Genomic DNA, 14,442 nt, shown 5'->3' with positions numbered 1-14,442 from the left:
AAAACAAAATTCAGTACTCTTTAGGCCAATATAAACCCTGCAAAATTGAAACCTTTTGTATTGTTGGAATCATCACCAGAGAAGCTTTCCAAGAGTGTCAGGAAACAGTTTTATGTATGTCTGATTAACCCTATTGGAGCTGCAAAGGCATTAGCAGACGATTAGATAAAATGCTGCTCTATACTTGTGGCTTACCTTTTTTTTTAAACCATTTTTATAGCAGTATTACAATGCACTGAGGTTCATTCCTGGAAGCATCATTGTTTCTGACTTTTTAAGTCCAGCTTCTCTGTGAATAAGAACATGCCTTGCCATGTTTGCAATTACCTTGCATTTGCAGCTATGGCTTTGGTTTGCCTCTAGAGTATCTCTGTGCCTGAGCTAGGGAGAGGACTGTGTAGAAATGGAACAATTTCTTCCAGGGAAGTGAGCTGCTGTGAATTTTCAGTCTGGGTCCAGATCGGCGGTTTTCTCAAATGTGGTGTGACATTGCATTCCAGTTCCAGTCTTCATTACTAAATACATCACAGAATCACACAGAATCACAAGGTTGGAAATGACCCATTGGATCATCGAGTCCAACCATTCCTAACACTCCCTAAACCATGTCCCTCAGCACTTCATCCACCTGTTCCTTAAACACCTCCAGGAAAGGCGACTCGACCACCTCCCTGGGCAGCCTGTTCCAGTGCCCGATGACTCTTTCTGTGAAGAATTTTTTTCTGATATCCAACCTGAACCTCCCCTGACGGAGCTTCAGGCCATTCCCTCTTGTCCTGTCCCCTGTCACTTGGGAGAAGAGGCCAGCTCCCTCCTCTCCACAACCTCCTTTCAGGTAGTTGTAGAGAGTAAGAAGGTCTCCCCTCAGCCTCCTCTTCTCCAGGTTAAACAACCCCAGCTCTCTCAGCTGCTCCTCGTAAGACTTGTTCTCCAGCCCCCTCACCAGCTTCATTGCTCTTCTCTGGACACGCTCCAGAGCCTCAACATCCTTCTTGTGGTGAGGGGTCCAGAACTGAACACAGTATTCGTGGTGCGGTCTCACCAGTGCCGAGTACAGAGGGAGAATAACCTCCCTGGACCTGCTGGTGACCCCATTTCTGATACAAGCCAAGATGCCATCTTTCAAACATAAAACATGATTGCATTCATCTTTAGTCAAAGTGTTGTATATTATCATGAAATCAAGAGTGTTGGACTTCCCTCTTCAACCCCCACTCAATATCTCAAGTGCTGTGGGATCAATAGTAATTCAGTGAAACGAGAACACGTTTTACTCATGTTTAAAGTAATGATTCGTATTCTTTCCTGTGGTTCTGCTAGTGAAGTAGACTATTGTTACACCATAGATGAATTTGGCCTATTCTTCACAGATTTGCCAATTTTTTTTTTTTTTTGGCCTCTGCTTTTATCAGAGGAGTTGGGTTTTTTCTTTTTTTGAAGACTTAACCTTCTGGCATGCATTTCATCTCCTTAGAGCCAGACAGTTTAAATTACTCGAGAGGAAAGCTTCATACAGAAATGACATAAAATGGGATTGTAACTGAATGCAATTGATGATTTCTCCCCCAAAAGGACAGACTCTCTCACCTCTGGACTGTACATACTCATATTTTAGGAGTAGCATTGCTTCTCCCATTTTAACACCCACTCTGGTCACTTATTTGCTGCGGTTCAGTAGGCTCCGATTATTTCTTGCTGGACAAGAGGTAATTTTAGAAGGGTCGTGGCTTTTTTTTAATGTTAGAAAAATGTTATTCTGTTGTGGCCGAAGGACAACTAATTAAAATTATTGTTCCAACTCCTTCATAGAGAAATAAGATCTTTGAGTGGAGATGGAAATAGATATCAGAAGCTAATGTTACTGTATGGTGATTTTTCTTTTTGAGTGCTTCTCTGCTGGAAGCTTTTTGACTAGTGAGTTGAAGCATCCTGCTTGTCTTGTGGCTGAAAGAGTGGGAGTGGAGGTTTTAGTTTAGCAATTATATCTCTTTCCTAAGAGTCTCTTGCTGAGTTTTAAAGTTTTCTCTTACTTGATAATTTAGTCACTGACATCACCGTTGGTTTATGAGCCTAAAGCACAAGACACCAATGAGAAGAATGAGCTATTTTAGCTTGAAAATTGTGGTTTTTCTGTCCTTCTATGCAATTGGTGTTGCAGTTTTTGGTTCTGATTAAAATATAGCCTGAGGCTTTGATATCTACGTGTAGCAATACTCTGTATCTGGCGTACTGTATAATCTACTGAGCATACAAGCTGATAGGTTAGTATAACAGGCTTTGACATCAAGTTTGCTGAGTTTGTTTGTTCATCTGGTTTTGTTTGTTTTGTTTTGTTTGTTTGTTTGTTTGGTTTGGTTTGTTTTTTTTGCTAAAAAGAGCAAATTCTTCACAATGGGGAAGTATCAACAAATGTAGCAGTGTAGCAGTCACTGCTTGAAAGAACTACATACTATCAGATTGTTGGTATGTGAATGCCGATTATGACAACATGTAAAAGTAATGTCTGCTCTGAGGGAGAAAAGCGAAGAACTTTAGAGGGTTTGCAACAAAGCTTCACCCACATCCTTCTTGTCATGTAAATAACAAGCAAACTGTTTTCTCCTGGGCGTTATAACTCTGACTGCAATTTTCCCCTTCTTTTTGGCTTGATAATTTATGAATATATCAAAAATGTTTACTGAAAAAAGTCCCTTCTGTTGCTGCCAGTTTGTTGCAAACTCTTATTTTTACTGGTTTTGCCAAATAGTCCCTCTACTTTACACAACACCTTCACAGAACCTGGTCTTCTCTGAGCTAAAGGGAAGGAAAATGCTAGAAAATTTCAAAGACCAGTTTTTGAGCTGTTGTCAAGAGTAACAAAACATTGACAAGAACTACTGCAAACAAATTGTTTGTAAAAATTACAAGAAAAAAGTATAAAATCTTGACAAAATTATGAACTGACATTGTTGAAGCATTATATTAAGATTGTTTTTACTACAAGAAGAGTGTGAGATGAAACACAATTGAATCAACCATAATATGTTCCTAACTATTACGAAAAAGAAGACAGCTGTGCCTTTCCCAGTAAACAAGATTGGGTAAGGCCCGTTCATTGGCTCTGAGGAGAAGTTTCATGGCTCGATGTGTGTCCATGTGGTGGACATCTGTGCTGCAGCAGTAGCCAAAGGCTCCTTTTTGGGGAAGACGTAAATTTCGCCACTATTGCTGCTATTTCCACCAAATCTTGGGATTCTGTGTTCTAGCATGATACTGCTGGAACTTCATCATCCTCAGCTCAGGAAGAATACATAAGGGTCTGCATCCTAAAAAACAGGTGGGTAGTGACCATGTGGCCTCGACAGCCTGCCTTTGTTCTCTTTCTTCCGAGCCCATGTTTGCCTTCTTTCCTCTGTGCTTTTGCTTTCTGCTGGAAAAATCATCCCTAATGAGCCCAGATTTACAACAAGAAGTTTTCCAAGCAGAAAGTTTTCTGTTTTCCAAGCAGAAGGCTGTAAGAGCAGCATTTTGAGGAGCATGATAAATATATAATTTGCCAACTCTTGAAATGGCTGATGAATGAGTTGTGCCTGTTGTTTTCAAGAAGTGTGCTTGCAAAAAATGACAGCAGTAACATCAGATACTTTCTTTTCTTTTCTTTTTCCTGCTGTTTCCCAACAGGAACAGCACTGATGAAGACTTTAGCCTTCAGCTGCAAAAAAATGTTTTTACTCCTTCCTAGAGTGAGTAGCTAAAAAAAGAATGTTGAACATACACATTTATCTCCATGATGAAAATGAGCACAGATTGAGTGAATCATTACAATGAAAGCCGTTATAATGCTTTACATCTCACCTGCTCTAGCTGAGTTGTTACATTTGAGTAAGATACTAGAATTACCCTTTAAAGGTGATTACTGCAAAGGTAATCTAGTTCTCTGTGTTTCACACATGAGATAACAATGTACAGAGTCAAAGGATTATTTGACCTTTCTGAGGACATTAATTTCTGCCAGATTTCACAACCAAGCTCCCAGGATGAAGTAAGAGTACTATCTTTGCATTTACTTATCATGCTGTGAAACACTGCTGTAGGAAAGTTTCTTACACATACACAGCCCAAGCTGTTGCTTACTATAATTTGCTAAATTTTCTGGCAAAGCTTGGCACTGTTCTTGAATGTTTTTTTCCCCCTCCACTTGTATTGACAGCATCAATGCTGTCTCCAAAATGTAGAGAGAAATAGTGCAAATTGTGAGGGTCAAATTTTGCCGTGGATAGGAACACACTGTCCCCACTAGAGTATTTTGAAGTCGAGGTAAAACTCTGAAGACAGTCTTTCCTTCTAAGCAGCAAGACATCACACAAGAAACACATTTGATATGACCCTGTGGAAGAATTTTGATGTGATATAGACCATAGCCAGAGAGCACAAAAAAATTACTTTTTCTGTTGCACAGAGTACCACAACATTTTCTTCTGTTTCTCTTCTAAGTCCCTGACATTAAAAAAAGTTAATACACAAACCCCTAAATCAGTAGATGTTATATATAGAGCTCCACATTTCTCTCAGCACAGCTAGAAGCCCTGAAGTTAGCATATCTTGCTTAAATGGTGACAATTTTGAGATTTTTCAGCATTTATGTGTTACAGGATTTACTAGTCCAACTGTACGTCTCATTGTAGAGTGTTGTAAGTCTGTAGTAATTGCATTGAGCTTGGAAGACTGCCAGAGGCATTTACAAGTCAAATAGAGGACCTGGCCCAGATTAGCTGTTCACTGCTGAGCAGTCTTCATTATACACAAGACATTGAAAGCAATGTCTTGTCAGTTTTCAAGCAGGTTGAAAACAGGAATAATTTTCCTTGAGACAAAAGAAACAGTTCAGGCAATAATATAATTTTTATTAAATCTGCCTTTGAAACTTTGGGCAGACCACATTGGAGTCATTGTAAGCAAAGCTGTACACCTGTGAAGCTTCAGGAAATGTTTTAGTGAAGATGCAGAGGCTTTTGCTAATGTCCTGGAGATGACAGAAAGTAAGTTTATAGATGCAGATGATGTGAGGAAAACTGGAGGTAAAGAATACCCCTGGAACAAAGATAGGTGAAAATTACTTGACTTGGATTCCATTTTCATCACCTTGGGAAGAATAATGACCTATTAAAAAGGTAAAGATTGAAGAGAAGTACTAACAGAACAGGGATATTTTTTTTCAAATCCTGTGGTTTAAGATCTGGGGAATGATTAAGAGCTGGGCAGGATCTGGAACAGTGGGTGAGGGAAAACAGAAAAGAGAAGACAGGCTGATGCTCTGTGTGCTGAATTGCAGAAGACTGTGAGGTACTGGGGCAATTCCATTTCCCTGTAGAAATATAGAACACTTTGGATTTTATTTTAGACTGAATTCTTCATCAGTTTTCATTCTCCACCACTTCTATCCACAAGATCTTTTTTGTAATGAGCTAATACCCCAAACAGCTCTTCCTTCCCTGACAGCATTGTACGACCCTTTGCAATTTACTTGGACTTTATTTTTTCTCTTAGCTACAGTGCAGTATTAGATAATTTCAAGTCGTATAATTGTATGTATTTTTTGTAGTTATTTTTTTACACTTTGCAACCCCTTTATTATTTAACAACTACAATGCAGAAGTATCTTTAAAAAACGCCTGGAGCACAAGAAAATATGCATTTATTCTTTGTTGAATAATTTCCATTATCACAATGAGCTTTACATTGCACTGGTATGTCTAATAACACTTTATAGAGCTTCCATTACTTGATAACCTAAGTAATTCACAACACTGAGCAATTGTTAAATCTACATTGCATTTGTGGTCCACTTTGTAGTGTGTCAAATATTGTTTCTCTGTCGGAAAGCTAATGTTTTTTCATTTTCCTGTAAATGCTTCTTTCTTCTTTGGTAGGAAGCATGTTTACTTAAGACTAGATTATTGCATTTGGAAATGGAGGTTAGTGAAGAACACTGTATTTGCTCTCTCAGCTTTTGTTCAAAGGTACTTGTGACTCAGTTTCTTGTCTCTGGCCCCAGTTTAGATAAGCAGTTCTAATAATCCAAAACTCATGCCCTTAAAACCAAACATGAAATAGAACATATGTTCTGTAAAGTACTTTCTTAAAAAGGCAGCTTAGAAAATGATGGATAGCATATGCTTGAAAGGAAGGTTAACCATGCTTTGTGCCTACAAAGACGTTAAAGCACCCCTCCCCTCTCCTCGAACAAACTGGCATTTTGTAATAACTTGTGCAGAAGAATAATTCCCTCTTCACTGCTAACAGTAAAAGGGCAGTTTATGCCTAGTGTCTGGATCTATACATCATTTTATTATTAAACAGAAAATACCCCTTCTTAGGTAAATGAGGATGATTTCTTCTTCTCATCCCTTCTGAATATTTTTAATTGCAGGGGTAGTTTTTATTGATGAATGGCCCTGGGGAGACCTTATAGTGGCCTTCTAGTACCTGAAGGAGTCCTACTAGAAACCTGGGAAGGAAAATTTTACAAAGGCATGTAGTGGTAGGACAAGGGGAATGGCTTTAAATTGGAAGGGGGAAGATTTACATTAGATATTAGGAAGAAATTTCTATGATGAGGGTGGTGAAATACTGGCACAGGTTGCCCAGGGAAGTTGTGGATACCCCATCCCTGGAGGTGTTCAAGGCCAGGTTGGATGGGGCTTTGAGCAGCCTGCTCTGGTGGGAAGTATCCCTGCCCGTGGCCAGGGTATTGGAACTGCATGATCTTTAAAGCCCTTTCCAACCCAACCCATTCCATGAATCTGTGATTCTATGTTGTTTAAAGGTATTTCTTATGATCAATCTGAAGTCACACTTTAAAACAAATTACATTGGATAATGCATTGCTGTGTTCTTTATCGTGAGTTTTACATAGATTTTTACTGTTCAGAAGTGCAAAAATTGCTGTTTGGAATAGGATGTGCAGTGTCCAAAATATAAAGTTGTGACTAATGTTTGTCACCTATATTTCAGAACATAAATTCTTTCACTTTCCAGAACACTCTGGCACCTTGCTGTCCAAAATCAACAAGTTACTTTGAAATTCAATGTGTAATTTGAAAGCCAGTGCTCTAAGTTTGTTAAAAACTTAGGAGCTGCAGTGAGGCACAAGAATAAACAGCACTTGGAACCTGTGAAATAGTCACTAAAATCTAATTGATATGAATATAAATATTTTCTTTGATTTATTCAATATGTAGACTTGAATTAGGACAGTATCAACTAAGATGTAAATGCAACACTGAATGTTATTTATTCTTCCAATGATGGAAATATATTCTGTTAAGGTATTTAAAGGGACTGGAGTCTTTGACTTGACATAGGTGGTGAAAATACAAATATCAAATTATTTACTTTCTTTGGGTTTACCCTGAGGCAACCCATATATCTGTTGAGTACAATGACAGTAAAATCAGGTGCATTCTTTTTTAAACCAGCCTTCAGCATTGCTGAGATGTCAGGTGGGAGTGCTTTTTCTCCTTTAATGAAAGAAAAGAAAAGGTGGAATATTCTATAGAAGCAAAAAGGTAAATAACTTTAACTCAAAAGAACGTGGGAAAACTTTTTAAAATCTTGAAGAAATTAGTACGACATTTTCAAAATGTCATATCCAGTGGGTGCATGCTGCCACCCAGATGCCAGGCTGCAGGGCATGTCCCCCTCTTGCACAGGGATAGATACCAGTGGGGAATTCACCTGTGAGAGTCATGCTTGGGTGCAGGAACTCCTCCACTTGGTGATGGAACTCGGGGAGGAGGTGAGCAGGCTGAAGACCATCAGGGAGTATGAGAGGGATCCTGACCACTGGAACAACACCCTATGCTCCCTGCCTCAGACCCAACAGGCAGGCATGCCTCATGCAACAGAGGACTCCTCATCTCCTCTTTCATCTGAAGAGAGAAATGTGGGAGATGGAGGGGAATAGCAGCAGGTTCCTGCCTTGTGCTACAGGTGTGTCTCCCTGTGTTAGCCTGAGCCTCCCCGCTTGCCTTGCAAATAGATACAAAGCTCTGCAAGTGGAACCAATCCTCAATGTGGATGATGGGTTTCACAGCTTAGAAACATTCACTAGGTTAAGATACCCTAAGTCATCCATCAAAATGGCTTCTATAAAGAAGAAAAAATGGGTCATTGACATAGTAGACTCTCTTCTGAAGCGAACAGAAGGCCCAATACGCAGAATGGACCCATCGCATAGGGAAGTCAGCTGTCTATCTGGGGCCTTAGTTAGAGATGTGGAAAGAAAACTTCTCACTCTATTCAGGCCCATGGATTATTATCCTCTATTGATTTTCCTAGTTTGCAGTACTGAAAACACAACAAGAAACCTGAAGGCAATTAAAAGGTCTTCAGAGTCTTAGGGCGAATGGTGAAGGGATGGAGTGCACAGGTAGTGTTCTCATCTGTCATTCCTATGACAGGGAATGATGAGGGAAGGTGTAGGAAGAGCCAGGAAATAAATACCTGGCTCTGAACCTGATAAGGAGCACTTCATCCATAGAGCTTTGAACTAGGTATAAAAGGGGAGAGGGACAAAACCAGGCTTGATAGAAAAAAGCCTGGGAATGGCACTCCAGTGTCTGAGGGGTGGTGTGCTAACAAGGCCCTTTTGTTTGCCACCTCAGAGGAAGTGGAGGATAGCACTCCAAGTGGCAGAAAAGAAGCAAAGATTATTGATGGGTTAGAAATTACAGTGAGTAGTCACTTAGGAATTAAGTCTATTCCTCTTAGGAGCATTGCAGGATCGATAGCCCAGCTGAAGTTCATCTACATCAATGCATGCAGCATGGGCAACAAATAGGAGGCTCTAGAATTCATTGTACACAAGAAAACTGTGATCTAATTGCCAACAGAGAAATGTGATGGGATGACTCGCATAACTAGAGTGCTGCCATGGTTGGCTGTAAAGTCTGCAGGTGGGATAGGAGAGGAAGAAGAGGTCATGAGGTAGTCCTCTATGTTAGAGAGGGGTTTGATTGCCTTGAGCCAAATGATGGTGATGATAAGGTTGAGTGTCTACAGGCGAAAATCATTGGAACACCCAGTAAGGCAGATATCGTGGTGGGAGGCTGCCCAGGCAGGAGGAAGAGGCTGACAAGTTATTCTACAAGCAACTGGGAGAAGTCTCACAACCCCTAGCTCTTGTTCTTGTGGGGAAATTCAGTTTACCAGATGTATGGTGGAAGTATAATACAGCAGAAAGGAAACAGTCTACAACGTTCCTGGAGTGGATGGAAGACAACTTCCTGACAAAATTGGTGAGTGAGATGACTACAGAAGTTGCCCTATCGAACCTGTTGTTTGTGAACAGAGAAGGCCTTGTGGGAGATGTAACAGTTGGAGGACACCTGGGGCACAGCGATCGCGAGATGATTCAAGTCTCAGTTCTTGGATAAATAAGGAAAGGGATCAGCAGAACAGCCATATTGGAATTCTGGAGGGCAGAGTTTGGACTGTTCAGAAGGCTGGTTGAGAATGCTCCTTGAGAGGCAGTCGTAGAGGGCAAAGAACCTCAAGAAGACTGGACATTATTCAAGAAGGAAATCCTGGCAGTGCAAGAGCAGGCAATGCCTCCGTGCCAAAAATAACCCCATGGGGAAGAAAACAGGCTTGGCTAAGCAAAGAGCTTTTGCTGGGTCTCAGAGAAAAAGAGGAAAGTCTATGAGCTTTGGAAGAAGGGGCAGGAAACTCAGGAGGACTACAAGGCTGAAGTGAGAGATCACACAGAGAGAAAATCAGAAGTGCTAAAGCCCAACTAGAACTGAAATTGGCCAATTCTGTGAAAGATAATAAAAAATCTTTCTACAAATATATCAACAACAAAAAGAGGGCCAAAGAGAATCTCTATCCTTTACTGGGTGCAAGAGGAACAATAGTGACAAAGATTGAGAATAAGGCTGAGGTACTTAATGCCTTCGTTGCCTCAGTCTTTAACAGTAAGGTAAGATGTTCTCTGTGTTCTCTGTGTACTCACGCCTCCTGAGCCTGAAGACAGGGAAGGAGAACAGAACAAAACTCCAGTCATCCAAGAGGAGATGGTTAGAGACTTGCTCAGCCAATTAGACATTCACAAGTCTATGAGCCTGGACTGGACCCATCCAAGGGTATTAAGGGAGCTGGCGGAATTGCTCACCAAACCCCTTTCCATCACCTACTAGCAGTTCTGGCTGACCGTTGAAGTTCTAATTCACTGGATGTTTGCAAAAGTTACATCCATTTACAAGAAGTTTGGAGGGAGGATCCAGGAAACTACGGGTCTATCAGTCTGACCTCAGTGCTGGGGAAGGTCATGGAGCAGCTCACCTTGAGTGCTATCATACAGCACAGACAAGAGAAGCAGGTGATCAGACCCAGTCAACGCACGTTCGTGAAAGGCATGTCCTGCTGGACTAACCTGATGTCCTTCTATGACAATGTCACCAGTTTAGTGGATGAGGGAAAGGCTGTGTATGTCATATACCTGGACTTTAGTAAAGCCTTTGACACCATTTCTCACTGCATCCTTCTTGAGAAACTGGATACCACTGGCCTGGACATGTATACCCTCGACTGGGTTAAAAACTGGCTGGATGGCTAAATTCAGGGAGTGGTGGTAAATGGAGCTAAATCCAGTTGGAGGCTGGTCACAAATGGGTTTCCCAAGGCTCAGTCAGTGCTGGCTCCAGTTCTATTCAATATCTTTATCAATGATCTGGGTGAAGGGATTGAGTGTATCGTCAGTAAACTCCTGGATTACTCTAAATTGGGAGGAAGTGTTCTGTTACAGTGTAGGAAGGCTCTATAAAGGGATCTGAACAGGCTGGATTTATGGGCTGCAACCAAAGGTATGAAGTTCAACAAGGCCAAATGACGAATCCTGAACTTGGGACACAACCCCATGCAGTGCTATAGGCTTTGGAAGAGTGGCTAGAAAACTGCCTGGAAGAGAAGGATCTGGAGCTGCTCATTTACAGCTGGCTTGAATATGAGTCAGCAGTGTGCCCAGGTGGCCAAGGAGGCCAATGGCATCTTGATTTGTTTCAGAAACAGTGTGGCCAGCAGGACCAGGGAAGTGATTGTGACCCTGTATTTGGCATTGGTAAGACTGTACCTTGAATCCTGTGTTCAGTTTTGGGTCACTCAGTATAAGGACATCGAGGTGCTGAAGTGTGACCTGAGAAGGACAACAGAGCTGGTGAAGGATCTGGAGAACAAGCCTTTTGAGAAGCAGAGGGAACTGGTGTTATTTAGACTGAAGAAAAAGAGGCCAAGGGGAGACCTTATTACAAACACATGAAAGGAGGTTGAAGCATCTCAAGTGTTGGTTTCTTCTTCCATGTGACAGGCAGTAAGACAAGTGGAAATGTCCTCAAGTTTCACCACCGATACTCAGATTAGACATCAGGGGAAAGTTTCTTCATCAAAAATGTTTTCGGGCACTGGAACAATCTGACCAGAGAGGTGGTTGAGTTGCCATCCCTGGAGGTATTTAAAAGACAAGTAGATGAGGTGCTCAGGGATATGGTTTAGCAATAGACAGGTATGTTTGGACTTGGTGGTCTCAAAAGAGTTTTGCAACTGAACAGTTCTATGAAAATAATAGTTTTCACCTTTTCCAAGGTGACAACAGGCTTTCTTCTGCCCTTGTTTTGAAAGAAAACTTCTTATTGTTTACTTCTGGAATGGGCATTTTTATTGCCCAGATTTGTGTTTAGAATCAGAAATAAAAAGAACAGTTGAATATCCTGGAAAACAAAACACATCATACCTACTTAAATTAAAACCATTAAGATGACTTTAAAATGCAAATTTCTGTTTCACTTAAAGAAAACCCAGTCATTTGTCCACCTCTATATCTATATCCAGGACTTTTAGTTGCTTGCCCTTTCCTTTCTTTTTAAGGGATCCCAATGAACTCTAAAAGTCACAACTGGGCTTCTAGTTGATATGAGTGATTTAAATCACCACAGTAATCGTTGGTAATGAAAACATCTATGAGGCAAATAACACATTTTTTCAGATTATAAAAGTGATTGTGGTAGATAATCACAGAGTTATTCCATCCTAATGAAGTAAATGGATTCAGTAATAAATGAAAACAAAATGACAACATGAAAATAAATGACAACAAAAAACTCCCTGATAATAGGAGAACTTAGATTTCATTAGATTTCATTTTAGTGAGATCAATTTATTTCTAATATGATCTTTTCAGTGATGAGTACCACTTTCTACACTTTCCTTTCCATGTCATAATGTTCATCTACACTGTGTTAGAGAGGAGACTATATAGTTTTGGCAGTGTGCTCAGGAAAAAGTTCAACTAGAAGTGCAAAATTCAACAACACATCATAAACAAAGATATTCCTTTTCCCTGAACAAGTTCTCTCTCCAGTATAAAACTGCCATTTTTCTTTACCTTTGTTTTCATGGATGGGAAAAGAAGATTTTGAATTAAAATGGGATGTGCTACTTTAACAAAAACATCCTTTTATTTATATTTCAGACAGGTTTGTGAAGATTCATTCATTCATGTCTGCACAGCACTTAAATATTCTTGGGGAAGGGAATGAGAAAAATACTGTAAAATACAAAGAATGTGTGGGTTTTATGCCGAGCTGCAAAAGAATTGCAGAGGTGACTTAAAAAGAGTCTTCCTGCTTAACACAGGGGTATTTAATGACATTGAATAAGTTACTCTAATTACTTTGCAAGTCAGTCTCTGGAATCAGATGGTGGGATAGGATATCCCAAGGTTCAGTTTTCACTATCAAAATGTACATCAAAGTACAAGTCCCAGTTTAGGAAACTGCTTGGGCTGAGATATTTACCTCTAAATAGACAATCTTCCAATGTGGCAAAAAGAAATGGAGACTGAAATGAAAAGAAACAGATTTTGTGGAAACAGAGACCGCAGGACCTGACTGGCTGTCAGTGAGTCATGGGCCAAAAACATGTTAACAGCTTAAACTTCTTCCTGAAAGCCTGAGGGTTGTAAAAGTCTGAATAATTTCATTTTCATATCCTCATATCTTGTCCCAGCACTATTAGTTTTGCAAATTAATTTCTGGACCACTTCTAGAAAAACAATTCTGAAGACAAATCTATCTTGACTGGGCACTATGGGGATTGGTCATCTGGGACAGTGCAATGCTCATGGGAGGTCACCAGCTCTGCATACAGTGATCCAGGTGAGGTGTGTCATAAATCCAGTTTCATCATTGAAAGGTTTTTAGGGTCGTTCAAAAAGTCAAGGGCAGGCTAGTGAGTTTCTGGACCTCACTCATATCTGGATGTAGGTTCCTGTGAAAAGTCTCAACATCACCTGACCCTGAATACCTTCATTTGTGTTTGAATGTAACAGTACCAGTACTTTTCCCTTCATGAGTGTGGGCGAGACCTAATGCGTGTTTGAGAACTGTATCATGGAATGAGGTCAGGAAAGCCTGAGTGGAATGGGACTCACTCTGCTCAAATGGACAGAGTCTTTAAAGAAGGTCCTTCTGGGATGAGAGTCATCATTTTACAGGAGACACCTACAGTCAGTACAGCAGCACTCATGGTTGCTAGTGGGAACAAACGACCAGATCACATTTTGCTGCAAACTCCAGGCAGTAGTTTTGTTTTCTGCATTGAGGGGTAGAAAAAATTCATTGCCTGAAGCTAGAAAATAATATGGTAACACAAATAATGTACTATGGTAATACTTCTGCAATTGTACTCAAAAGAAAAAAACAGAAAACTGGTAATGTTTCATGCACAGTAAAACAAGTTACATAGTTTTTGCCTAAGATTTCTCTCCCTCTGCCAGCAACTGTAAGATTCTTAAGAAAACCAGAGAATATCTATTTATTATTTAATAACCATCCCTGCTTCCTCTTTTCTACTGATTTAACACTATTGTATAATTCTGTTCCAGGATCTTTACTCCTGGTTTATACTGGGCTAAGCAAGAAATAATGAAGGCAAGATCTTGGTGGAAGATATGAAATGTAAATTGTTGCCAGTTTTCTGCTGAGATAAGCCTGAGAGGTCTGGAGGTTATCAAAGAAATGGCTTGACTGCATAGAAAAGAAAGTTCGACAATCTGGGCTTAACCGGGACCTTACCTTGAACTTGCTGACCTGACACACCCACTGGCAATGGTTTGGGAAAGCTTTTGGGAAAGGCAGACATTTAGATGGGGCAGAGACAATGGTTTCTGAGCTGTTGCCTCTTAAGTAGTTGAGAGGAGGGCTGCTCTCCCTCTCCTGGTGCTTGTATAACACTTTTCTTCTTCTCCTGCTGATATCCTATTAGTCCAGAGGAAAGTTTGTTGCCTTGGCTGCTTAATAACAAGGTTTTGCCCTACTTCCAACCAGCATATTTAAAAAAAATAAATAATTAAATCCTTCAAGTTTATTCTCTCTTTTGGGATGGGCAAGACTGTTGCCCAACACACCT

At 40.4% G+C, this 14,442-nt stretch overlaps 1 long non-coding RNA gene across 5 annotated transcripts in view; it reads left to right on the top strand.

The window, feature by feature from the left end:
* Positions 1 to 3,181: 3,181 nt before the first annotated feature.
* Positions 3,182 to 14,442, top strand: part of LOC128850557 (uncharacterized) — an 80,187-nt gene continuing 68,926 nt past the window's right edge. For all 5 annotated transcript variants that reach the window (XR_008448003.1, XR_008448000.1, XR_008447999.1 and 2 more), the window contains exon 1: positions 3,182 to 3,316. This is a non-coding gene — a long non-coding RNA (uncharacterized LOC128850557). The remainder of the gene's footprint in view (positions 3,317 to 14,442) is intronic.

The sequence above is a fragment of the Cuculus canorus genome, chromosome Z (assembly GCF_017976375.1).
Source record: "Cuculus canorus isolate bCucCan1 chromosome Z, bCucCan1.pri, whole genome shotgun sequence".
Taxonomy (NCBI): domain Eukaryota; kingdom Metazoa; phylum Chordata; class Aves; order Cuculiformes; family Cuculidae; genus Cuculus; species Cuculus canorus.
The sequence above is the reverse complement of the archived record's forward strand: the minus strand, read 5'-3'. Positions and strand labels throughout refer to the sequence as shown.